Here is a 25,151-nt window from a genome sequence, read left to right as displayed (position 1 = left end):
CTGTGTCTGAAGAGCATTGAGGCCATTAGCCAGGAGGCCAATGCAGCTTATTCACCACATTAAACTCTGTCAAATGCTTTAAGGGGCAGATAACAGCCAGTTGAAGCTGGCTGGCATGAAGAAATGAAATGGTTTACATAGTGATGATCTAGAGGAGGGCTGGCTCCCAGGCCATTTGCCTGTTACCCCCTCACCCCCATCCTCATTCCTGAGCCACCTCCCCTTCAGGTTATCAACAAGGTGGCTGGAGCCATATTTGCCCTCTGCATGTCCATAGCATCCTCTACAGGGAGAGAAACCACTTATTCCTCAGGCTCTGTCTAAATGTGGCAAAAATTTTCTCAAAAAACTTGAATAACCTTCCACTGGCATCTTTTTGGCCTTTGTTGGTGTCCCATACACATTCCTGTAGCAATCCCATGGCCGTTGATTGGGTTAGGCCTGGGTTTCTGAACTAATATTCCCAGCAATGACAAGGGTATAAAACCAATGTTTCTCATACTTAGGTGTGCCCTGGAAATCTCCTGGAAGATCTGGCCCCTAGAGCTTGTGATTCAGTAGGGCTGGGGTGGAAACAGAGAATTTGCCTCTCCAAAACTATAGTTTTAGAAGAAGCTTATTTTTTTCCAGGTGATCCAGATGCTTCTGGCCCCAGGATCACTGTTTGCGAAACACTGATTAGACCAATCAAGAATGCAGATTATGGTTCTAGAAGGGATTCTGCAGTTTTGACAAGCTCCCACATGATGTTGATGTTGCTGGCCCATCGGCCACCCATTGAATAGCACAGGCTGGGAGGCCTCCTCACAGCCTCTCATCCTTAGTCATGTCTATTCCCCTTTCCGGAGCACACTCTCCCCACCACCAACCCTCTGCCCAGAATCCTTTGTAGGGTGAGCATTTCCTTCTCCTGAACAATAAAGAGAGAGTGTACCTGACAGTAACCAGCAAAGGGGAAACCTCTATTAGACAGCCCTGAGGCCCATCTTTGGTAGACCCATCACTTTCTGGGGTGATTTCTGGGCTTCAGGTGTAGGGGAAGCAAAGATGCATCAGTGTGGTACTATGGTCCGGGCATCTTAGATGGAGGCAGCCTCCTCCTGGCTGAATCCTTGTTGTCAGGTTAACCAGTAAGACTTTCTTTCCAAAGGTCAGTATAATCTTGAGTGAAATGACGGAGAACTTTTTCATTTCAGTAGCACCCTTCTTGAAAAAGGCTCAATCACACGACAGTGAACATTGCAATTTATTAAAAAAAATCATGATGTGAGTGATCTCTTTACTCCTAATGCACTAGTCCTGGTCTGGGAGGGGAACCTGTCAGCTAGGAGTGATGTAGGAATTCATCACTGTTCTCAGCCTCCCCTTTTGCCTATTCTTTGCTTAAAATGTTTTATTTAGGAGCCACAGGAGACAGTAGAAATGAATCACCTGCAAGCCCTCTCTGATGGCAATGAATCACACTCCCGAGAAATGATCCCGTCTAAGGCAGGCAGAGGGGCCAGTGCAGGTAATCACAGTGCAATTATAGCATTAGGCTGAACAGCACTGGGCCAGGCCAGATGATATATGACTTTTCTGAAGGAGAACAGGGTTAGAACACTTGGCAGTGATGGCAAAGACCTCCTTCGATCATCAAACATCACACTGGATTTTCTCAAGAATGAGGTGAAGCACTTCCATGAGGCTGCTTCCACTGCGTGGTGTGCTAAAGCAATCACTTACTAAATGGTGCAGGTCAAAGAAAGAGAAAAATAAACCTAGAGAAGACCTGGTGATTGTACCCTTTGGCCTGCCTCCAGCAGTTTGAGAAACCCCATGAGCAAGAGGAGATGGAAACAGAGGAAGTGGATGTTGGCTGATAACACGTGTTGAGGAGAATGGCATGAAACATCTTGGCCCAGTGGCTGCTATTCAAGAGTAAGCAGAGAGGTCAGATGTCTGGGTCTATTGATTAAAATTCCAGCAAAGCGGGAAGGGCTGTAAAGTTGGCTGTCTAAGTGGAACCAAAGGACAGCGGAAGGCGGAGGGAAAGAATGTGAGAGGAGTAGGTGGGGATGTTGATAGCCAAGACGGGAGCTGGGGTGAGCCGGTCTCCAAAATTCGGTGCTGCTTAATGTTCAGTGGGGGGCGGGGGGGGGGGTAGAGGGCGCATTTGATATATTTAGTGACTGTAATCAATTCTGCGTTCAGAGAGCTTAATCTCATGGAGAGTGGCTCTCTTACGAATGGCCCTATTGAATATGAAAGACAAGGCTTTAGCACAGCCTGAGAAAAGAAGGTTAATAAGGCAAAGCAAAGATAAATTGCTTGTTCTGTTTAATAGTGAAATGGGAATCTTGGACATTTAATAGGAATTAAGGGCCCAGGGATTGAGAGGGAGAGAGGAGAAAGCTCTCGTGGGGGAAGACAGAAGAGTCAGCAGCGTGGTGGGAAGCCAGCTCCCATAAGGAGAGACATAGTGAAAGTTTTCTGTGGGTTAGAGAATGCACATAATGTATTAAGAATAGTGACTCCTGACAATGCAACTAGAAGCTTCCTGTTCTGTACTGTAATCTCCCTAATATCCCCAAATATTTTCAATAGAAGTCAATTAGATGCAACCTGACTTGTATTAGTAATGGCTTGGGGGAATAATTTTAAATGTGTGGTTGTCCATATTTGGGTGAAGTCAGTCTCTCTCTTACCCCAGCTGCAGACGTATGAACTGATGGATTACCAGAAGGAAACAGGAAATCTCTGATGGAGGCAGAGGACTGATACACATTTTCAAATTATTAGCTACATATAGCTCATTAGAGGCTTTAAAGAGCCTTCTGGCTTGTTTTAAGTAAACAAGATTCTCAGTACCCTTGGTGGTATGAATAGCCCTTACAATTTTGAGAGTTATATGCTTAAGTAGTCAGAGGGACTCTTCATGGGTGTCTCACTGAAATGACACACTGTGTTCATGTCTTTAAATAATGAGAATGGGGAAATAACTGTCACCCAGGCTCCAGCCTGAAGATAGTCTTTCTCTAAACCTAATAAAACAGTTTCCGCTGCCACTGGGTGGGTAGAAAGGGAAGCCGTGCTGTCTGTCGAAGTCCAGGGTGGCAGACAGTGTCCTCGGAGAGACAGGATGCTTCAGGACCAGGCAGTCCTGGCTACCAACAGCCAGGACAGGTGTTCTGCAAGTAGCCTCAACTGCTCCATTTCAAGAGTGAATGAATGAACGGAGAGGAACAGAGTCAAGGGTGGAGAGGATCCCGTACAATGACTAGGAGAAAGGACCAGGGGAGAAGAGGAAAGATAGAAACCAATGAGATCCAAGGAAACAGAAGAACCAGGCAGAACAGAGGATTTTACAGTTCTCGGTGGAGACTTAGCAATTTATGTCAGAAGCTACTATGTGTCATTTATAATGTGTTATGTGTAATTTTCCTTAAATTATCCGTATAGTGAATTATGTATATAGTTCTTATTCTAGTACCAAAATATAGGTTCTGTCCATTTCAACAAATCACCTGTGCTGCTATCATAAATGCTTGGGTTGCAGAAGCCCTCCGGGTATTGATGTAAACAGACACGTTCCGGACACTGTGGCTTATACTCAAGTCCCACCCACCCACATGCGTAGATAGGCACATTATTGTAGAAGATTTTTGGACTCAAAATGAGCATAAAAGTTAGCCTATTTATTTTAGAATCCAAACCAAAAATACAATGTGATACACACACACACACAGAGAACAACTCCATATTTTAAAAATTGAGGGATAAAATGCTAGTTAAAAAAAATCAAATATACTTTGTGGAAATTTCAGTGCCAGTATGTTTTGCTTCTTAAAATGATTGCCTGCCTTTCTTTAGTGAGGAGAGATTGCATTGAGGAAATTACATTTTAAGAGAATCTGAACCTCGAAATCCTAAAATTAGCTAGGGAAAGTATTGCTGAGTATATTTTATCAGGAAAGATTAGATAAAAGAAAAATATTCTAGGAGAAAAAGAGAACAAAGGAAATAGACAAAATACAAGTGGCTAAGAAACACATGAAAAAATGTTTAAACTCACTACTGAGCAAGAAATGTAAATGAATACAAAATACCATTTTTTCACATCTCAAATTGGCAAAGTTTAAAAAGAATGAAAATGCCTATTATTGGCAAAGGCATGGGGAAACTGGCTTTTTCTGGTGCTCTGGTGGGAGTAGCACATGGGCAGCCTTCTGGAAGATGTGTTGGCCTAAGTATCAGGAACCATAAAATGCACATATACTTTGGCCCCATAACTTTACTTCCAGGAAAGCTTCCCAAGAAAACAACCAGATAAGAAAATAAAAGATGTCCATTGCATCATCATTCATGATGATTGATTTTTTTTGTTAAGTTCCAGCAGTAAAAATTATTTCAAAATGTGATGGTACACCAACACAATGAAATATACTCCAGCCACTCAAAATAAAGATGGGATTACATACATGTTATCGACCTGAAAAAATGTTCACAACATATTACTATGCAAACAAGCAGGTTACAAAAGAGCATAGTATGATATCCTTTCAAAAAATAGTAAAAACTAGAAAGTTTTACACACACACACACACATATACACATGGGGAAAGAAACAAAAGAAGAATTTGCACCCAAAGGTTAATAATCGATGGCTTTTTATATCTGGGAGGTGAGATTGTGAGGGGTTTTCTCCTTATGATTTATCTGTACTGTCTAAGTTTTCTATAATGAACATAAATTAATATGTTACATGTATAACAAAAAAGAAAAATAGTACACTCTTTCACTTCCATCAAAAGGAGATTGGATTATTTTGTAACTAAATTAATGTTATTATTATTTGCGATTGTTTTTCTTAATAACCACAAAATGAATACCAATGCTTTTTTATCTGTGACCTGTATCCACATGGGTCCCTAAAAGGCTAAGCCGTTTTTCTTCTTCACAGTGAACCTGCAGGAGGGCTGAGGACTGCTGTGTTATAAGTGAAGAAAATGAGGCCAGACAGGCAGTGACATTTTCTCTCGGGTTTAAGGAAGAATTAGAGGCAGCTCTGAGAAAAAAAAGAAATGCAAGACCCCAGACAGTTGTTTTGAATAAAAGTTGATTTCCCTATGAATGTCAGTGGGCATTCTATCATATTGAGCCTCGACAGAGTGTGCTATTTGGTCCCCCCAAAATATCCTTCCTCTGGGTGTACAAGCATCTTCCTTGAGGTGGGAACACGTATGTGTGTGGATGGCAAGATGCTGACATGTGCATTATGGTTCATGTTGGACAGATGCTCAGGTTGTCCTCTGAGCCCAGTCTGTCCTTAGGAAGAGATTATTCTCCTTCTACCAGGGGAAAACCTTCCCAGTAGGAAGGCTTTAGCTGCACCAGGGAGAAAAAGAATATTGACTGGGACATAACCAGGTTTGGCTCTTAAACTCCCAGAGCCTTACCTCCTCCATAACTGAGGAAGGGAAAGAAAACTGTGACTGACTTGCACGATGCCAGGCTCCTGGTAGGGACTAGCAAGACTAGCTGTCTCTCCCCAGACTTCCACACTGTCTGTGACTTGCCCATTCTCCTCCCTGCAGGAAGCTGTGGTCCGCCCAGCCACTGCTCACATCCACAACTCCAAACCCAGATGCGAGCTCAGCCAAGGAGCACGGACCCCAAAGTCATGAGGTTGAAGCTTCAGGGCTCTTCCTTGCAGGGGCCCATTGGAGAGCTGAGAGTTCTGCTGAGAGCTGTAGAATGTTCTATGGGACATGGGAAGACAGGTTACAAGCAAAAAGCTTTCCGGATAAGTATCCCTGGTAAATTGCCTGGTAAGATCTCAAAGGGAAGAGACATGAATCTCCAAGATCCCAGTAATCTGTTGTGATTTCTTTCCATATTCTAAATAAATATTTACCTTTATATCTAATTACATGTTTGTGTTCTTGTAGTTTTTAAGAGGCATCCCCAAATTGTATAAACTCCGGGCCTCACAAACCCTGGATCATCCCTGAGACCTTCGTTTACCTCTCTTACCATCCCCACCTTGGCTCCTGCCTGAAGTAACAGCAACATTTATATCCCCAAGGAAGTCCACTCAAATAAGGAACAGTTCTAAACGAGACCAAATACACCAGTGGAGTTGCAGGGCCCTTGAACTCCTCCTGCTCCTGAGGTCCATTTCCACTCCCTGGGACCGCACAGAACATGTCCTGTCTCTGACGCTGGTTTCCAAGCCTCACACGCCAGCCTTCAGGCTTCTTTCATCTACTTACACCCTCCCTAGTGTGCTGTGGCCCCTGTTCAGGTGGGCTCAGAGCTGAGCCCAGCACGAGAGGTGTGGGCTGACTTACCAGCACACAGCAGGCATCTTGTCCCCACCTCCCGTGGTGCTGGGCACTCTCAAAGTAATCACCCTAAAAGGTCAAAATTTTCCCAGAGGAAATAATGGTAATGAACTCCAGTGTGACATTTCCAGGGCCAAGGCTGCCTCAGCCTACACACTACCTATGCGTTAGAAGACAGCTGTTCCCACACAGACCCAATTCTACCTGCCATAGGGAAGGTCGGGACTAAGGTAGGGTACAGTCAGGCTCTAACATGGTGGACGGTGACCAGCCTGTGGGCAGGACCTGTGCCCTCAGGAGGAGATGCCATCTTTGACTGTCTCCTTTGGGAGCCTCTGGTTTCCACACCACCTTTATTCGGTTCCTTTCATTGTGATCTTGACAACAGTCATGACAGTGCTTTCCTTCAAGTTGTTGAAAGGCGGCTTTTTGGCTTATGTGCTCAGAGGGAGAAGTTGCTTCCTCTGCTTTGCCTACCCACAGTCCCCTCCATCCCCCAGTCAAAGGAGGAATGAAACCTTAATGTCTCCTAAAGAAGTTCTGGAACTGGGAGGGGCTCTCTTGAAATCTTTCCCTCAGGATTTCCTAATAAATAAGGATCCTCTGCTGATGTCATGCAGGGTGTTATTCCAGAAACTAATTCTGCAGTAGGGATAGCATAATAGAGCAGGCACGACCCCAGACATGGCTGAGGTGTAGTCAGGCTGCCAATGCTTCCAGTCTTCACCTATCAGCTCTGTGACTCTTCAGGTCACCTACACATAAACACACACCACACACACACACCTACACCATACACATACCACACATACTACACACACCACACACACGCCACACCATACATACCACACACACACATACACCACACACATACACACACACGTCATACACACACCACACAGACATCACACCATGCACACACCCCACACCCCCCACACACACCATACACACACCATATACAATACACACACCACACCATACATACCATACACACACACCACACATACACACTACACACACACCACATACACACAGCACACACATACCACATACCATACACCACACACCACACACACACACACACATACCACATACCATACACCACACACCACACACACACACATACCACACCATACACACACACATACCACATTCTACACACACACACACACACACACCACACACCACACACTTGTACTGCAGTTGGCAGCCTGTGGTGGACTTTCTATCATGGTGCAGGCTGCAAACTGAGGCACGGACATAGAGCTAACAGAGGCTAAAATAAAAATGGTGTTCCAATTGAAACAAGCCAATGCAGGCAGCCCAAGCAGTTTCTATATATATATTTTATACACTGCATTTATCAAGTAAGGAAACCTTAAACAAGGGAAGCTATTTCTGACATTTTTCCACCCTGCTTGCTCTCCCCTGTGAATGTAACTTGATTTTGTCTTATGTCGGCACCCACAAGTTAGAACACGTCCCAAGCCAAGAGCCTCCATAGATATGACTCTCTCAATTACTCAGAGCCTGTGATGTTAGTGCAATGGAATCACACCATTTGTGATTTACCTTGACCTGTGAAAATTCAGATTAACTGGAAGAGGATAACTGCTAACAACAGTAAAAGGCTAAATTTCAGTTTTTGGAAATAAGCCAAAATCGATTAAATGGGCAGATTGGTTTTGACAGCTCATAGTTTGAGTGTCACGAAATAAATAACACTGGTTAATATGTTCTGTCATGGAAGACCAAGCAGATGATATCTCATGCTTTTTAGGACTGACTGAAGAAGACTGTAAAACAGAAAACTAGAACAACCATTAAACAACTACTTGCTCATTCCACCCAGAGCCTAAAGAAGTCCAAGTGAACTGAACCTACTCTTCACTTTGTTTCATTCACCTACCCATCCATCCCTCCAGTCACCCCCAAAACCACAGTTTGCCAGCCAAATGAGATAGCACAGAGTTATTCTGTTGTTTTGACAATATAGTCATTTTGTCAATGTCTGACACATAAGACATGCTCAATAAATGCTGCTTTGGCCATTTTGTCTCCATGGCTTCCATGACTCAAAAACATGTTCATTCATTCAACAAATTTTGTTTTAGTGCATTCTATATGCCAGGGATCTATTCTTATCACCATCACTCAACAACAAGTGAGACAAAGTGCCTTCTTTTATAGACGTAATGATGGGGAGGGGAGGAAGGAAGAAGAGGGGTAAGGAAAGGAAAGCAGAGAGTTATCAGTCCGTGATCAGCATTATACAGAGAATAACTAGGATGCGGTGGGAATAAAAAGCAACAGCATCGCTATTCTGATAGGATGTTTAGAGTAGACATCTCAAAGCTGGTGACATTTAGTTGAAATCTAAATGAAGAGCCATCCATGCCCAGACCAGGAGGAAGCATTCCATGCAGAGTTAACAGTGAGAGTGAGTGCCCTGCAGTAGAATTGAGCACTGCCTGTTCATGGAAAAGGAAGAAGAGCAGTGTGGCTGAGATTTAGATTCATTTAGATCAGTGCTGTCCAATGTAAACATAATGCAAGCCACCATACAGAATTTAAAATTCTCTGGTGGCCATATATATATTAAAAAACTGGTGAAATTAATTTTAATAATAGATTTCACTTCACCCAACATATCTAAAATATTATTTCAACATATAAGCAATATAAAAATTACTGAGATATTTTCATTCCCCTTTTTTCATTCAAAGCCTTCAATATCTGGTGTATCTCAGTGTGGACCAGACCCATTTCAAGGGCTCAATAGCCACATGAGGCCAGTGGCTTCTGAATTTGACAGGGCAGATTTAAAAGTTTGTAACATAGGATAAAGAGCTTGGATTTTTACTCCAAGCCACTGGACCGTTTGAGCAGGAGAGCAATATTACCTGATTTACATTTTTAAAAGGTCACTCTTTGTGGGATGCTTGTGAAAAATGGACTAGAGGGGGATTAAAGGAGGAGAGAAATGGAAGTTGGAGCTGGAGCTGGGAAGCGATTGGGCTGGTACAGTGAGGGAAACTGGTGGCTTGGACTGGAGTGGTGGAGGTGGTTAAGGAGATGGAGAAGCTGGATTTGGCATGCGGATCCCAGGTTGGCATGATATGTAGGGTAAAGTCCTGTGGATTACAGTGTTGAAATCAACACTTCTATGTGTATTGGACCCTCTGCCACACTCACGTAAATGACACCGATCTTCAAAATGTTGTTCTATCATATTGCATAATGCCATGAGGATTCTGCTTGTCATTGCTGAGTGAAAGAGTTCCAGTAACAGGCCAAATAAGAATGATCCATGCAGAGGAAACAGAATTAGAGCACAGGAAGACTTAACACTGAGAGTGGAACAGGAATAAGAGGAAAGTTCAGACTTCACTAGCACTGGCCTAGAAGTTTCCTTCCCAATTGCCTGCCTACCTGAGGCCTGCTGTGGAAGCCTACATTTCTTAGGGTCCTGCCCCTGCCCCATTTCAGCTCTGCCCAAATCACTGCAAATATCTCCTACTATTTTTTGTTTAACTCACTTCCAAAAGAGGCAGCAGCAAGCAAATAGCCCAGCCTCCCACCCATCTCCAACCTCAGCTTTTGCCCTTCCCAGTCCCTCAGACAATAAACCTCAAAGGAGACAGGCCACAGAGGCAGAAGAAAGAAGGGAGCTGCTCAGAGAAACTTCTGGGCAGTTACGGAAACATACAAGTGGGGAGGAAGCCAGAAAGGAGCAAAAGCAGAACAAAAGAACCGATCTAAATAGTCCACAGAGCAAAAGGCCCCATGTTTATAGAACACTTTACAGCTTGTTACGGGCCTTCCTATATTTGCCCCATTTAATCTTCAGGAAGAACCTGAGGTAGACATTTTTTTAGAACATTTTCAAGAGAGGAGCCGACTCATCTGAGATCACACAGCCTGAAAGAAATGGAACCAGGGGCTCCAAATCAATCCCTCAGTCCCATTACACCCATGCCAAAGTAGGAATAAGTCCACATGGCCATGCTGGGGAGCCAGCCATGATCAAGCAGCTGTGAAACACACAGGGAAGCCGAACACGCCAAGGATCAGTCTTCCATATTGAGCATGTAAGTCATTTAGGTCATGCTCTGTGGACACTGGGCATCTTTTCCTCATTTATGTTTTCTTGTATTTGAGTTTCAGACACCACACTTTAATAAACGAAATGCTGGTTTGGACCAAGGCTATTAGTAGCATCTGGGATCAGCCATCGAGTGGAGAATCTGGCCAGGGCAGGATGGAAAATGTTTTCCATCATAGTTTATTTAAATATTTCCAAGTTAAGTTGACCACCTTGAAATGCCATGGAAAGACAACCAAAGACCCAAATGGCCTAAAAGAAAAAAACAAAACAAAACAGCTAAGATACATGAGCTATTTATTTCCTTTCATTTGTATTTCTTGTCTAGATCCAAATAGAAGATTTCTAACACAGACTTTCTCTGCCCTGTTTCCGTCACAGAAGTACCCTATGAAAATAAATTAACATCAATCCATGCAGCATTTACCAAGGATGAGGCACTCGTCTAAATGTTTTACATTTAATCTTAGTAACAACTCTTACAAGTAAGGCCCTACCATTATTCCCATTTTACTTATGAGGAAAAAGAAAGAAGAGAAGGGAAGGAAGTTGGTAACTATGTTTATTGAGCACTTAGGACAGGTTTTCCATTGAGGGGAGTGTCTTGTACACTCCGAGTTAGCTACTGAATCCTCCCACAGTGCATGGAGCCCTGCTATCCACACTTTACATGTGAATAAACTGACTCAGAGAGGTAAGCCCCTTGCCAGAATTCATAGGTACATATATTAGAAGCAGGATTCAAACCCAGGTCTTCCCAGTACATTCCTCTCCTGCTGCAAGAGAGCCTTGTGATTAGGGCATCTCATATAAAACAATTCTGTGATGTGAAACTGAAGAACATGATTACATTTTGGTGTATGAACAGCATGACTCTCCCTTCTTTTGCCTTTTCATTAATCTGGCTCACCACTCTGTTCATTTGGCAGCTTAACAGGCATTATCGAGTGCCTCATGCACACAGAGCACTTGTACATCATTACCTTCCTTCTGTCTCTTAAAATCCACCCCCAGCTTGGTCATGCCCAGTCTGGGAGGATACTATGCAATAAGCTCAGGCCTAACTGCTTTGCACAGCTGAAGAGATGAGGGGAATATTTATTGACTGCAGACTATCCATCGGGCTCTAGCCCGATGGCACTAGCTATTCATCTAATACAACAATCCCATGAAGTAGGCACTTGATATTCATTTTATAAAAATAGAAACCGAGGCTCAGATAATTCAAGTGACAGAGCTATAAAGCACCAAATCTTAGTAAAATGATATATATGCTCCTTTCAATTGGCTACCAAAGTTGATTTTCTGAAAAGCAGGACATCATATTTGTCAAATGCCATTACCCAGAGGTCTAAATATGACTCTGTACTTGGAAATTATATATAGTTTTTGAATGGGGCTCTAATGTGGGACATTCCTAAACAAACTTCCTTCCTTCCTTCCTTCCTTCCTTCCTTCCTTCCTTCCTTCCTTCCTTCCTTCCTTCCTTCCTTCCCTCATCTATTCATCAGATATTTTCAACTCCTGATTTGTACCAGCCATTGTGCTGGAAACAGGGGATGTGTGGTGAATAGAACAGTCTTGTACCAAAGCTGGGTTTTGAACTTTCCATTTACTCTCCCTTCACTTCCAAGAGCACATGGTCAAGGGCTACGCAGCAGCTGCTGTTCTGTCTCCAGAAATTAAGCAGGATATAAACCCTCCTTCCATTTTCAGACAGGGCCTTTTGACTTCATATCCCCTCTGTAAGACCATTTACTCTGACATTTATTCATGCATCCATTTATTCACTCAACCAACATTAATTAAAATGTATTAAGGGCCAAAGAGCAGTATAATGTAGTGTATCTGTAAGCTCCAGGGTCAGGCGGACTAGACTTTTCTCTTTCCCAGCTATGCAAACTCTCCAAGGCTCCGTTTCCTCCCCTGTAAAATGGGGCTTATAATAGGACCTCCTTCATGGACTCGTTAGGAGGATTTAATTGCACACAGAGCACCTAACACACTCAATAAAATGGTAGTTGTTACTATCTTTGTTACTCTTATGTGCCACGCACTTAATCAGACAAATCAGGCAAATCATAAGATCAGACAAAATTTACAAAGGGACCTTGAGGGGCCAAACACCACCTAGGCAGTATACTGCATCTGGCAAGTCTGATGCATCCAGTAGCCTTAAAGCACTCCAGCGTGTAGCCACTTCCGTTTTTACCCGAGTGAACATTATACATAATTGATCACACTGCAGAACCCATACCTGAGAAGCTGTTAGTTCAATAATTCACCTTGTCTGCTTGCATAAAACGGACGTGACTCTCACAAGCTGGCTGAAGCATTCATTAGTCTGGAGAGGCGGTGCTTATCTGAGGGTTCTAAAAGAAGTAGCCGGAGGATATCCCCGCACTGGGAAGCGGGCAAGACCAGCCCTCCACACAGTGCTTTGGCAAAATAGACTCACAATGAATATCCAGGAAGGACAGCTTTCAGGGGCAGGGAATGAATTTCTCCCCCCAGAACGGGGCATGCGCTCTTTCAGCTCATAAGGATAAAACTTAGCAAAGGACATTGCCCAGAGAAAGAATTGTTGCCTAAGGAAACTTGAAAGAGAATACCAATGTTCCAAGTGGGGTCAAGTTACTCATTTAGATGTTAAATAATAATGTAAATATAGGTGAATGAAATGATTCCACAGCTTTAAACTCTATCTTTGGGACAGATAGAATGGTCAGGGAAGAGGGGTGAAAACTGATACAGGAAACAGGAAACAATCACAGATGAATGACTTGAGAATGGGAGGAGAGTCTAGAAAGCATGGGCCAGTTTTCATTTGCCCTCCCACCTGCAGTCAGTGGGTACTTTTGCAGAGGGTCATTCATTCATTCCCCTAATCATTTATTTGTTGAATATATTTTTCTAAAGATTTTATTTATTTATTTGACAAGCAGAGAGAGACAGCCAGAGAGGGAACACAAGCAGGGGGAGTGGGAGAGGGAGAAGCAGGGCTCCCGCGGAGCAGGGAGCCCGGTGTGGGGCTCGATCCCAGGACCCTGGGACCATGACCTGAGCCGAAGGCAGACGCTTTACGACTGAGCCACCCAGCCGCCCCTATTTGTTGAATATTTTAAAGAGTAAAATTTTTTTCCTCTCTCTCTATATATGTATATATATATATGTATGTACATTTTTTGTGCAATAGCCAAAAAGAACAAGAATTATCTGAGTAATAGAACTTCAACTGACAAAAGCTCTAAACCTAAAATAATTGTAGGCAGAGACTTGCAAGTTCCCCATCAGGGCAGTGAGGGCATGCTCCAGGCTGAGGCTCTAAGAGACACGTGAGTTTCCTACAGTCCTCACGTACTTCTCATTCACCAGAACCTGAGCATGACCCAGGTACCCTCCAGCCTAAGTCTCAGATCTGAGACCCCCATGGAGCAGGTCTGAACCCGACCTACAACCCGAAACCAAGCCAGCTGAGCCCAGCAAAGCACCACAGAGTCACGGCTTACTCATAAACCTGTAAGTAAGAAATTGCTATTGCTTCTACGGGAGGGCTGGGGTTGTCCATAGCACAATTGTGGCAAAATCTGACTGACACAAGAAGTTAAACTCAATTGATAATTGTGCTCACATTCATAGTACACAGAGCAGGGCGGGCAAGTTAAGAAACTTCCCTCCCTCAGTGTTGCCTGAATATGGCCTGACGGTGCCACTCATTATAGAAGTAATTTGAAGTCCAGAAATCAGGATGGCATTCCCATGTGCTATAACCCGGGAAACCCTGGATAATTATTTACAGGTGTTATTCACTTCTTCATTAATATGAATGCTGCCACTGGGACACCTGGGTGGCTCAGTCAGTTAAGCGTCTGCCTTCGGCTGGGTCATGATCCCAGGATCCTGGGATCGAGCCCCCACATCGGGCTCCCTGCTCAGCGGGGAGCCTGCTTCTCCCTCTGCTTCCCCTCCCTCTGTGCGCTCTCTCTTTCTCCCTTTATCTGACAAATAAATAAAATCTTAAAAGAAAAATACTAATGCTACCACTTATAAAGGGCCCACTGCCAAGTCTTTTGCATACATTATTTCATTGAAGCCTCAAAACAACAAAACGAGATCGTTATTAAGATTATCCTCATTTTAGAGAAACTAAAGCACAGAGAGGTTAAGAAAAGCATCCAAAACCACACACGGGTCAATGGTGGAGCCAAGGTTTAAATCCAGACTGTCAACTTCCAGAGTATATTAAACTGTCACTTTTGGAATCCATGGGGCTTACAGAACTGTTCACACCTCCCTACCTCTCATCCAGCCCTAGCCATAGACCGATCTTCCACCTTCTGTTCCTCCTCAGGCCTCATTGCATTGATTCAGGATCCTGAGGCTGGTTTGAGGGGCCCATATGTAAACTAATCCCAAGTATTGTCCTTATGTAAACAAATCCCATGATGACTCAGAGGTGGTCCTGCTGGAGGCCGGAAGGTGGGTTGTGAGCTAGGAACCTCCTGTCAGCCATCTGGCTCTGGGCTATTGGCTGGCTTCTTCCTTACCTTGGTGGGTTCTCACAAAAACCCCACAGTTGTTTTTTACCGTGAGCTTTCTTTTCCTTTCCAGGAAAGGCTATGTTTCTTATTTTTTTCTCTTTAGATTCTCAATACCCCTCGCCCCCACTTTTCTCTGACTTCTCTTACAACTTTGTGTGTTTTCCTTTGGTTTACAGTCTTTGCTTTTACTGCCCTCAAAATTCCTCAAGGGCTTCTAAAGCCTTTTTATGTTTCTTCCACATCTCAGGATGCAGTGAAAGACATATTTCATTCAGGTGGATCCAGCATTGTACTTGGAAAAGAAACAATCCCTTCTGAGATTGTTTGACCAAAAAGAGAAAAGAAAAGTAAAATCTCTGGATGATAAAAGTAATATGTGTTCATTGTGGAAAAACTAGAAAACATAGGTAAGTAAATATAAAAGCTACCCATAATTCTTCCCTCCTGAGATTACTGCTCTTGGTTGATATGTTAATATTTTGATATATTTCCTGCCAGTCTCTTAAATACATTTTAACATAATCATGATTTTACAGTACATGAAATTTAGTAGCTTGTTTTCTCACTTAATATTATAATGTAAACATTTTTTTCCCAAATCCATAAAAAATTATTAGAAAAATGCCTGCCAAAGCATGCCAAGGACCACTGGACTCTAAAAATATCCCACATACAAAAAATACGGGGACCGTGGTCAAACACATTTGAGAGAAAATGTATGTGACATGGCCCCATCTTGGAGATGTATAGTGGCTTATTTAAATACCTGGAAAGCCGTGCAGTAAGAAATCTGTTTCATTTTATTTACTGGGCAATTCCCAAAGAGGTTAGAGCATGCATCCCATGTTTTGGAGGAACAACTATTAAAGTCCCACTAAAGTAGTGTTTTTTGAGACCAGATGAGGGTCCTGGGGATTGCTAATTGGGTGCCCGTGAACTTCTCACTGGAAATCAGTTGGTGTTAAATACTTAGGCCCCAAAGCTCTAAAAATAAGCCATTTTCCTCAAACCCTACTGAAAAATGGGGTGCCTAGTTGGCTTCAATCAGTTGAGCATCCGACTCGTGGTTTCAGCTCAGGTCATGATCTCATGGGGCGTGAGATCAAGCCCCGAGTTGGGCTCCACACTCAGTGTAGAGTCTGCTTAAGATTCTCTCCCTCTGCCCCTCCCCCAACTTGTGCACATGCGTGTATACACACTCTCTCTCTCTCAAATAAATAAATCCTTAAAAAAAAAAAAAAACCTACAGAAAAATCTAGTCACAGTTAAAAGAAGAGATGTAAGGACATATGCTTTTCCAGATTCAGGTCAAATTCCTAAAGAAGACAAACCAAACTAACTCCTTAACCCATTTCAGTTTGTACTGGACACTCACACACGGCCAGGCCTCTGCTGGAGCCCTGGTTGTTTAGTTTCTCATTTCACGGTCTTCATACTCCTGTTCAGTACATATTGTTGTACCCCTTTTACGGGTGAGGAAACTGAAGTTGAGCGAGTGTATGAGACCGACTCAAGGGCATGGGACTTCGGTCTGAGAGCAGCACGCTCTCCACAGCATGGCAGCTGGCTCCGGCCAGTCTCTCCCAGCAGCCCGCAATAGGCACGGGAGCTTCCGATGGAAAAAACAATGGTGGTCTGGAGCTAAAAGCTTTCATCCTAAAACAATTAGCCATCTTCTTAGTCATCATTATGGCCCAGCACAGAATGAATCTTTCTCATTCTTATCCTCTTGCAGCATCTTCCTCTGAATGCACCTCATGTTCCTGCATATTTGGATTATAAGCTAAATCTCCTTTTCAGTCTCATACATTAAAAGCATTTCACTTAATGTATTGAATTTCAGCCCTTTTTGGTACATTAGAAGATGCTAGGAATGCAAAATCAGGCATCCATTTTAAGATAGAATACTGAGAGGTAGCTCACAGACCATCTTCCCTTTAAAGGAGAGGAATTGGAAACAGAGTTTGCATGCTTTATGGGTTTCATGAGGGAAGGATGAAGAAAAGGAAATGAGAATTTATTGACCTATCCCAAGTCAAATGCTCTACATGTTATTCTACTTAATCTTTAAATCCATATATGAGATGGTTACCATGAACCCATTGTACAGATGGGGAAACTGAGTCTCTGAAGACACTACCTGTCTAGATTCATGCGTTTAGGGAGGAGTCCATCCAAGAGCTATACCAAGATCTTCCTGAATTTAAAGCCATATGGTGGCTGTCACAACCATCTACCACTTGCAAGAGAAATGACTCCAGATTCAGCCCCTGGCTAAGGAAAGTTTACTTGACCCCCAATCCTGGAGCAACAGGATTGACAGGAAAAGAAGCAAGGTAGGAATTCTGTTACAAGGCCTGGGACAACGCTGTGGGCTGGGTTGGAGGAAGCAGGCAAGTTTTCGGGGAGGTCCAATGTCAGAGGAAGGTCAGCAGACCTAAAGCCTAGGATTCTTCTGATCTCTGAGTACAGCATGGGACTGGCCTGCAGGGACCCAAGCAAAGCCAGCAAACTGGAAACAGAAGTGCTACAGGCATGAAAAAGCATGGGAAGTAATGCAATCAAATATTAAAGTCCCAAATAATCGGGTAAGAGAACCCATGTAGTGATGAGATTGTGGGGGTAAATCAGAAGGAATGGATTCCTAGCCATGAGCTACATAATTGAATCTTGGATTTCAAGACAGGCTAAAACTGAGGATGTTATTTTATTGATTTCTGCTTGCTTTTGTAGTTATTTGTTTGGTGCATTAATGAAGAAACATCTTAGCTATTTCACATATTAAATTCCAGTTTTGGGGGCGCCTGGGTGGCTCAGTCGTTAAGCGTTTGTCTTCAGCTCAGGTCATGATCCCAGGATCCTGGGATCGAGCCCCGCATCGGGCTCCCTGCTCCACGGGAAGCCTGCTTCTCCCTCTCCCACTCCCCCTGCTTGTGTTCCCTCTCTCGCTGTGTCTCTCTCTGTCAAATAAATAAATACAATCTTAAAAAATAAATAAATAAATTCCAGTTTTGTTTACCAGTTTTTGATACCTAATAATGGATCCAATATACAAGACAACACATAAAAATAATAGAGCTGCAATTCATCACCTCTCTCTTCTTTTGTGTCAGGAAAAAAATGTCCACGTGGCAGGACCTGCAGTTATAGCAGCTGCTCGTATGGCCAGGAGCTGGCCTGGTTATGATAGGGTTTACTACAGGAGAAATGTTGTTGGATAAGACTCAAGTTGCCCCCTCTACCTCCTAGGACAGTTACAGCTAATCTGGACCAATAAATTCTAGAATACAACCTCCCTTCACCTAGCCAGTGAGACAGAAACAAATGGTGGGAAGAGGTGCATTCATCAACTCTGAAAAGGGACAAATTCTATCCTAAATAGAGTTGTGCTCCAGCACCTTCCCCACCCCCAGTCAAGCATACTTATATCTTATTAATGTTTTTGAGGCAAACTGCAACCTCACCCTGCCCCAAGCAGATAATACATCCTGTTAGGGTCAATGTGGCATTAAGCATCTGTTACTGTGGGCCATTCATAGGTGTGTTGGCTGGAGGGAGGGGAGATTCAATAGGGAGCTTATGCTAAGGAAGATGGAAAGGTATCAGTCTAAGAACCAACTCCACTAGACTGGTAGTAACAGTCTGATGCACGGTGTTGAGAAGGATTCTAAGGCTCACTAGAAAAGAGTTGCTCCATTAGCCATGTCCACCATAAGTGCTAGAAGTTGGAATGGTGCCAGAGTGTAAGTGTCATAACCAATTCAGGAGCCCTCTGCTATTCTTGGATATCTGGAATGCAATGCTGGTGGGACAAGCCCAGTGATGATCTGTGCATGTGAGAAAAAGAGGAAGTTTGGGAGAAAGATGAATCCTTAATACTTTGAAAGTCACAGTCCACCTCGTTCCTAAAGACCCCCCACACGGCAGGAGAACAACCACCTGAAGTCATGATCCAGTAATGAATGGTACTGAGCTGATGGAGAGAGCCATGTGCAAACCTCAGTGAGGGCCTGCTCCCCAGGACAGACGGACGGACATGAGAGACGATGGGCTGTAGCCCAGAGCCGTAACCCTCCGACTGCCTTCTAGCCTGGTTCTCACTGGGCTGCCTGAGTCCTCGGAAGAGAGGGCTATAAGGGGGAGGACAGCCAAAGAAGAATTTGGACATGAAAAGACACAGGTAGTGCTGCTCTGTGGTTCTAAGAGTATGGCACTCTTGCGGATGACAGAAGTTCTTCCTACTCTCTTGCCATGGGGCCTTTGGACTGGAAAGGAGAACCAACTGGGTGTCCCAGAACAGAGAGGAAAGAGGCATCACAGTAGTAGGAATGCCAGTACCCAGACCTGTCAAAATGGAGATGGTCACCATGGCAACTGGTAGTCAGAAGGCCACAAAGTAGAAGATCACAGTGAAGGAGTTACCCCAGGAAGTCTCTCCTCTGAGGCAGAGAAATAGCTTTGGAAAGATCTTTCAAGATCTTCCAGCAGGAACCAGTCACGAAGTGGTATCTGTGACTACCATTGGTGATTTTGTTGTGCCCCAAGGCCACGGACGCGGAAATCCCTGCTTCCCAGCATCTCTGTCCCCACAGCCCTGGTGGAGCACTGCTGTGTTTTCTGTCCTGTCTGCTGCTCTGGGGCCAAGCCTGTACTCAGCCCAGACTTGTCCATCCCCCTAGATTTCTAGAAGGGCCTCTCATAGTTTTCTATTTCTCTCTTTCCCAAAAGCCCTTGCCTGAGGTGCCTGACCAAGGGAGTCAGTGTGTCCCTCTTAAACTAGTGGGAGGAAGGAAAATACTTCACAGAGCTGATTAGGAGCAGAGCAAATGATTCTGTGGAAACATTTAATTCGTTCTTGGCAAGCCAGGCTATCAGTTTGGAAAAACAGAGCCGCTGTGTGATCATCCAGCAACAAGAGCCACGCTTTACTGTTCTCCTCCGGAAGCCTATTCATTGGGCCACTGAAAAAAGAAAACAAGAACTAGAGAAAGGTAAAGCCAGCCTTCTCTTCAGCAATCTGGAAGTAATGACAAGCGCTGTGAGTAACTAGTGTTAGCAGGATGGGCAGGGCAGGGAGAGAGCTGGCTCCAGACTGGTGGCCTGGGTAAGCAATCAGCCTCTGGCCAAGCATCACGAGCCCTACCCCAGGGGCTGGGGGTCGCCCTGGCCTCAGCCCGGCCTGGGAGAATTCTGAGCATTGACCCTTCTGGGACTCTTTCTTCCTATACTTGAACATGATCTCTTAACTCTAGAGAACAAACTGATGGTTACCAGAGGGGAGACAGCGCGGGTGGGGAGGGGGGATGGGTGAAAGAGGTGAAGGAGATTAAGAGCACACTTATCATGATGAGCACTGAGTAATGTATGGAATTGTTGAATCACTGTATTGTACACCTGAAACTAATATAACACTGTGTGTTAACCACACTGGAATTAAATTTTTTTTAAAAAGAAAAGAAAATGATCTTAGCTCCAAATGGAAGCCTGGTAACTATTAGACCTCCTTGCTTCCCTGCCTACCATGAAGGGAAAGTGGAATTGATTTACTCACCACTCATGTGTCATTGCATTCAGAACAGCATTGTCTGGTGTCCAAAATACTTGCGAATGCCCCTGCCAGTGGGCCCGGTGGTCTGAATCCAGTAAGGGACATTCGGAAGGCTTAACACAATCAGCAGACTCACAGCCTGAGGGCCCCACCTCCTCACTTCAAAGGGTAGGCTCTGTGAAGGGATCAGAGTTCCTTTCCTGCCAGGATCAGACCTACAGGAATCAACCCAGCCCTCCAGAGGGTTGGGTTCCCTACCAACTGAAGGGAGTGCCACGTGACCAGAAACACGTTCCCTCCCCGTCTCCACCCCCACAGGAGCTTTGCATTGCTCCTGCCCCTATGGCTTCATCTGGCAAGAAGTGAGTGGCCAGCTCAAGTTCAGGCAGCCTGACAGTGGCAGAATCCATGGCATTGCCCCAGACACTGGCCATGTCCAAACAGGCCTTGACTGAGACCACCAGCCCTCTCCAGCTCACCCTCCATTATCTAGCCTCCAGACTACCCAGACTGTCGGCTTCAGCGACGGTCCTCCCAGACTCCTGCCTTCAGCCAGGCCCCCTGCTTCCAAAAGGGACACACATGATGCAATGGTTGCCCCGGTTCTAAGAACTGCCAACACAGAAGGGAGCAGAGGGAGCAGGAGGGAGCTACCATGTGCGCACCCTGGGCGCCAAGCGCCATTAGAGACCAACACATCCAGGTGCAGTATTGGCATACGTCACTTTAGGAGAACGATAGCTCCATTAATTTATTCTTTTATTCTTTTGCTGCACTCCCAGGTTTGAGCCCCTGCCGTGTATGTTAAGATCGTGAATGAGCACACAAAAATGGAAAGAAGCGGCCCTGCTGTGGAGGATTCAGTCTAGAAGAAGAGAGGCACTGCCTAGCCCTAGACAAAATGCCCTCCCCCCGTCTGGAAGGGACTGGGCATCCCCACCGACCCCTCCTCTGTCTCTGGAGCAACCAGCCTCCAGTTTACCTGGGGAGGTCCTCGGGAGCGGGGCAGTGGCGGGGAACACGGGTGCCTTGGCCAAGCCCAGCTGTGGCTACAAAGGCCAGTGCGTGCGTTTCATTGCTGATTCTACAGGGAAGCCGCTGGGGAAGAAAAGCTATAGGACAACAGGGATGGGGGAGGGCTGGTTACCCGTCATTTCCCTGTCCTGGTCACTGGTCGGTGCTTCCCAAAAGTCCCCCCCCCCCCCGGATGGTTTTCCACCATGTGGCTTTGCTTTCTGAACCTTATTATCTCTCCAGCCCCACCTCCCGAAGGCTACTCGTCTTCTCCTCAGCTGTGGGCAAGAAAACCCCTGCTCCCAACCCCGGCGGCCAGTGCCCCAGCCCAGGTCAGATCCTTACTTCTATGGAACTAAAGAGCGTGGAAGGGGTCGATTAGGTGAGGGCCAAAAGAGAGGCTTCAACCAGCCAGCTAGTAAATGGCAATGAGAGGATGAGGGACAGAAAAGAAAGAGAAAGATGTGAGGGAAAGGCAGCCAAGAAGAAAAGTGAGAGACTCCCAAAGAAAGCATTGCTATTCGGCGAGCTTGTCTGGAGCCAACCCTGCTGCGTCATCACTTTCTTCCCCATAAAAGGTGTGGAAAGCACTATCTCCTGTTTCTGGTTTCCTGTGAGATTAAGCTGAGGCAACAGAGATGGGAAGCAGGCTGGGGGAGGGGGGAGTGGTGGGGGGTGGGGAAGAACACGTGAGGACAGAGGCCCTTTATTATGAAGCCTGGGGGATGGAGCACTTGCCATAAAAGTTTCCATCAAAACAGCCTTGTGTGTGCACAATAATGTGGTTTCCTCATTAGTGGTTTTTGTCTGTGATAATTAAGCCTCAATTCCAGATAACCATCCCTACCTTGACATCCCCCATTCAGTTTATGGATGGAGAAGTGGGGCTTGGGGAAGGGCGAGAGGGGGACAGAAGAAGAACTGAACCAGCACCACTAATTTTCTGTGGGTGGCTGTGACGACAGGGGTGGGGCTGATGGAGGGCTGTGGCGGGGCGGGCAGGAGCACCTTCCCTGCGGAGCGAGCCGCTTCCAAGGTCTGTGCTGTGCGGGACTTCAGTCTCCCAATGAAAAGACTTAAGCCCCCCCCCCCCCCCCGGCTCCAAGGGAAGTTCAGTAACCCCGACATCCCGCAGTATGTACATAGTCAGATCCTGGAGATGTCAGAGAATTTCCCAGAAGGCTCTGGCTCGCTCCAGGTCCATTTGCTGGGAGCCCCGGCTCTAGCTTTTAAACTTTCAACACCTCTTCACGGTCCCAGCTTCTGCACTGCTGTTGTCACTCTGTGGGATAAGGCCCAGACCTCCCTCCCAGGTTCACCTGCGCTCGCGTATTCCACTGTCTGATGGAGGCGTGAAGATAATACCAACTCGGCCCCAGAGCATCTTCCTGTTCACATCCCACCTGGGCACCATCCCTCTTTTAAGGACTCCTTTGACTACCTTTAACTCCCAGGGCACCACTCATGAATTTCCATATAAATTTTTATGTGGAATAAATGATATCTTTGTTTTCTCATTTCTCTCCCACTGAAACCAACCCAAAGGCTTATCATTTCACACCCACAAGGTCCTTTAAGGAGTCTTCCCGAATAAAAAGGCCATCTAATAAGAGATAAGAGTGCCTGCCTTGGAGTTCAGGATGGCCACCTTTTCCCTACGTTATTATCCAATTTGGATATTTTCTAATGACCGGTTCTAGTTCACTAATCCTGTTTTCTGTCATGTCTATCTGCTTCTACCTTAGAGGTCATAATTTTAGATATTCATCTTCTTAAGCTCTAGAATGTTCAGTTTAATTTTTTTCAAATAATTTTTGTTACTCTGGTAAAACTTTCAAGCTTTTCTATTTTAAATGTAGAATTCCAAAGAAACTTCATTCTCTCTCTCTCTTTTTTTTTTTTTTTGTCGGAAAAGGGGAGGGGATGCTGATCATTTTAATCTAGTCATAAACTGAGATGAATCTGGGCTACTTTGCAAGTTTTGTTAGGCTTAGTCTACTTCTTATTCACTCTTGTTTCTAGCATACAGCTCTTCCGGGTTTTTTTGTTGTTGTTTTTTTTTTCTTTTTTTAAAGAGCGAGATCAGGAGCAGGCAGGGTAGGGGGGCATGCTGCGCAGAGGGAGAGGGAGAATTCCAAGCAAGTTCCTTGCTCAGTGCAGAGCCCAATGCGGGGCTCAATCCGGCAACCCTGAGATTATGACCTGAGCTGAAATCAAGAGTCAGACACTTAACCCACTGAGCCATGTAGGCACCCCCAGTTCTCTAGGGTTTTTAACTGAGTCTAGTGTGTTGTCAGTGACTCTTAAACTTGACTGTTTTCTTTGCACAACAAGCCTACTATTCAGATGTTTTTATCTTATCTCTAATTTTTCATTCCAGCCCCAAAGACCACAAAAAGCCCCAGTCATTTGTCTGTCATCCATTTTTCTCTTTCTCTGCTTGAGCCCAGGTGGATGGTCAGCCTCTTGTTCTTGCCCAGAATCGGACAAATGGCCACAGGCCAAAAGTGACAACAGACTTTAAGCTCACTTCTTGGTGGTTCTGACCCCTCCAGCCTCAACCTTTCAATCCTCATTGCTTTAGCGGATCCCCACTGCCTTTAAACTAATTATTCTTATATTTTATCATGATTTTTTTACTTGTTCTTAGCAAAAAAAATTGGTCTCGCCCCTCCCATTCCATCTTACATATAAGCAACATTCCAGTCATTTATTTTTATTATCATTTTATTTTTCTTTCTGGTGTATCCATGTCACCTGAGTTTTCCCAAATTATTTAGCATATCAGGAACATCCATCTATTTATTATCCAAGTAATAATATGAGAAACTAGGCTACATGCCTGAAGATAATATGGCCCATTTTTGAATAGGAATGTTCACAATCAGTAGAGACTATGGAACACAAACAATGAATCATGGAACACTACATCAAAAACTAATGATGTGATGTACGGTGATTAACATAACAATAAAAATAGAGACTACGGAAATTTTTCTCCAAACAAAGAAACTCTAACGTTCTAAAATTATAGTTTTCTTTTAAAAACTTAGAGTTAAGATCAAATTCTTAGGCCAAGATCTGATACATTATTTTAGAGCCTCCCTTCTCCTTATACACCCATAACTGTCTACCCCGTATCAGCCATTTCTAGAAGTTGAAATCTTTGCTACAGTATGAGAATAATGCAGCACTGATAAGGAAAGAAGGGTTTGCTGTGAAGAAATTATCTTCTTTTTCTGCCACAAACTGCAGGGATTGTATCACGTTCCCTTCACATCCATTTTACAGATGAAAAGTGAAATTCGGAGAACTCAACTCATTTGTCCAAGATCAAATAACCAACAAATGGTGGAGCGAATAAGTGGTCTGTCTAATTCTGATACCTGCAAAAAACATGCAAATCCAGATAAAGGAACCAGCATCATCTCTGCACTGGTTTCTCAGGGTGATAGTGTAGGCGAGAGGTGAGCTTGATAGGTTCGTCTATTCTTTTCTGGAACCATCTGTTTTCTCACTTCTCCTAACATTGAAACCTATCTGAATGCCTCGAGCATTCCAAATGTGGATTTCCTAGATGTCTTTTTCTCCCCCACAGACAACACAGTTTGTAGGAA

Source organism: Eumetopias jubatus, unplaced genomic scaffold (genome assembly GCF_037043125.1).
Source record: "Eumetopias jubatus isolate StellerSeaLion01/CBP00866 unplaced genomic scaffold, mEumJub1_p1.0 scaffold_14, whole genome shotgun sequence".
Classification (NCBI taxonomy): Eukaryota; Metazoa; Chordata; class Mammalia; order Carnivora; family Otariidae; genus Eumetopias; species Eumetopias jubatus.
The sequence above is the reverse complement of the archived record's forward strand: the minus strand, read 5'-3'. Positions refer to the sequence as shown.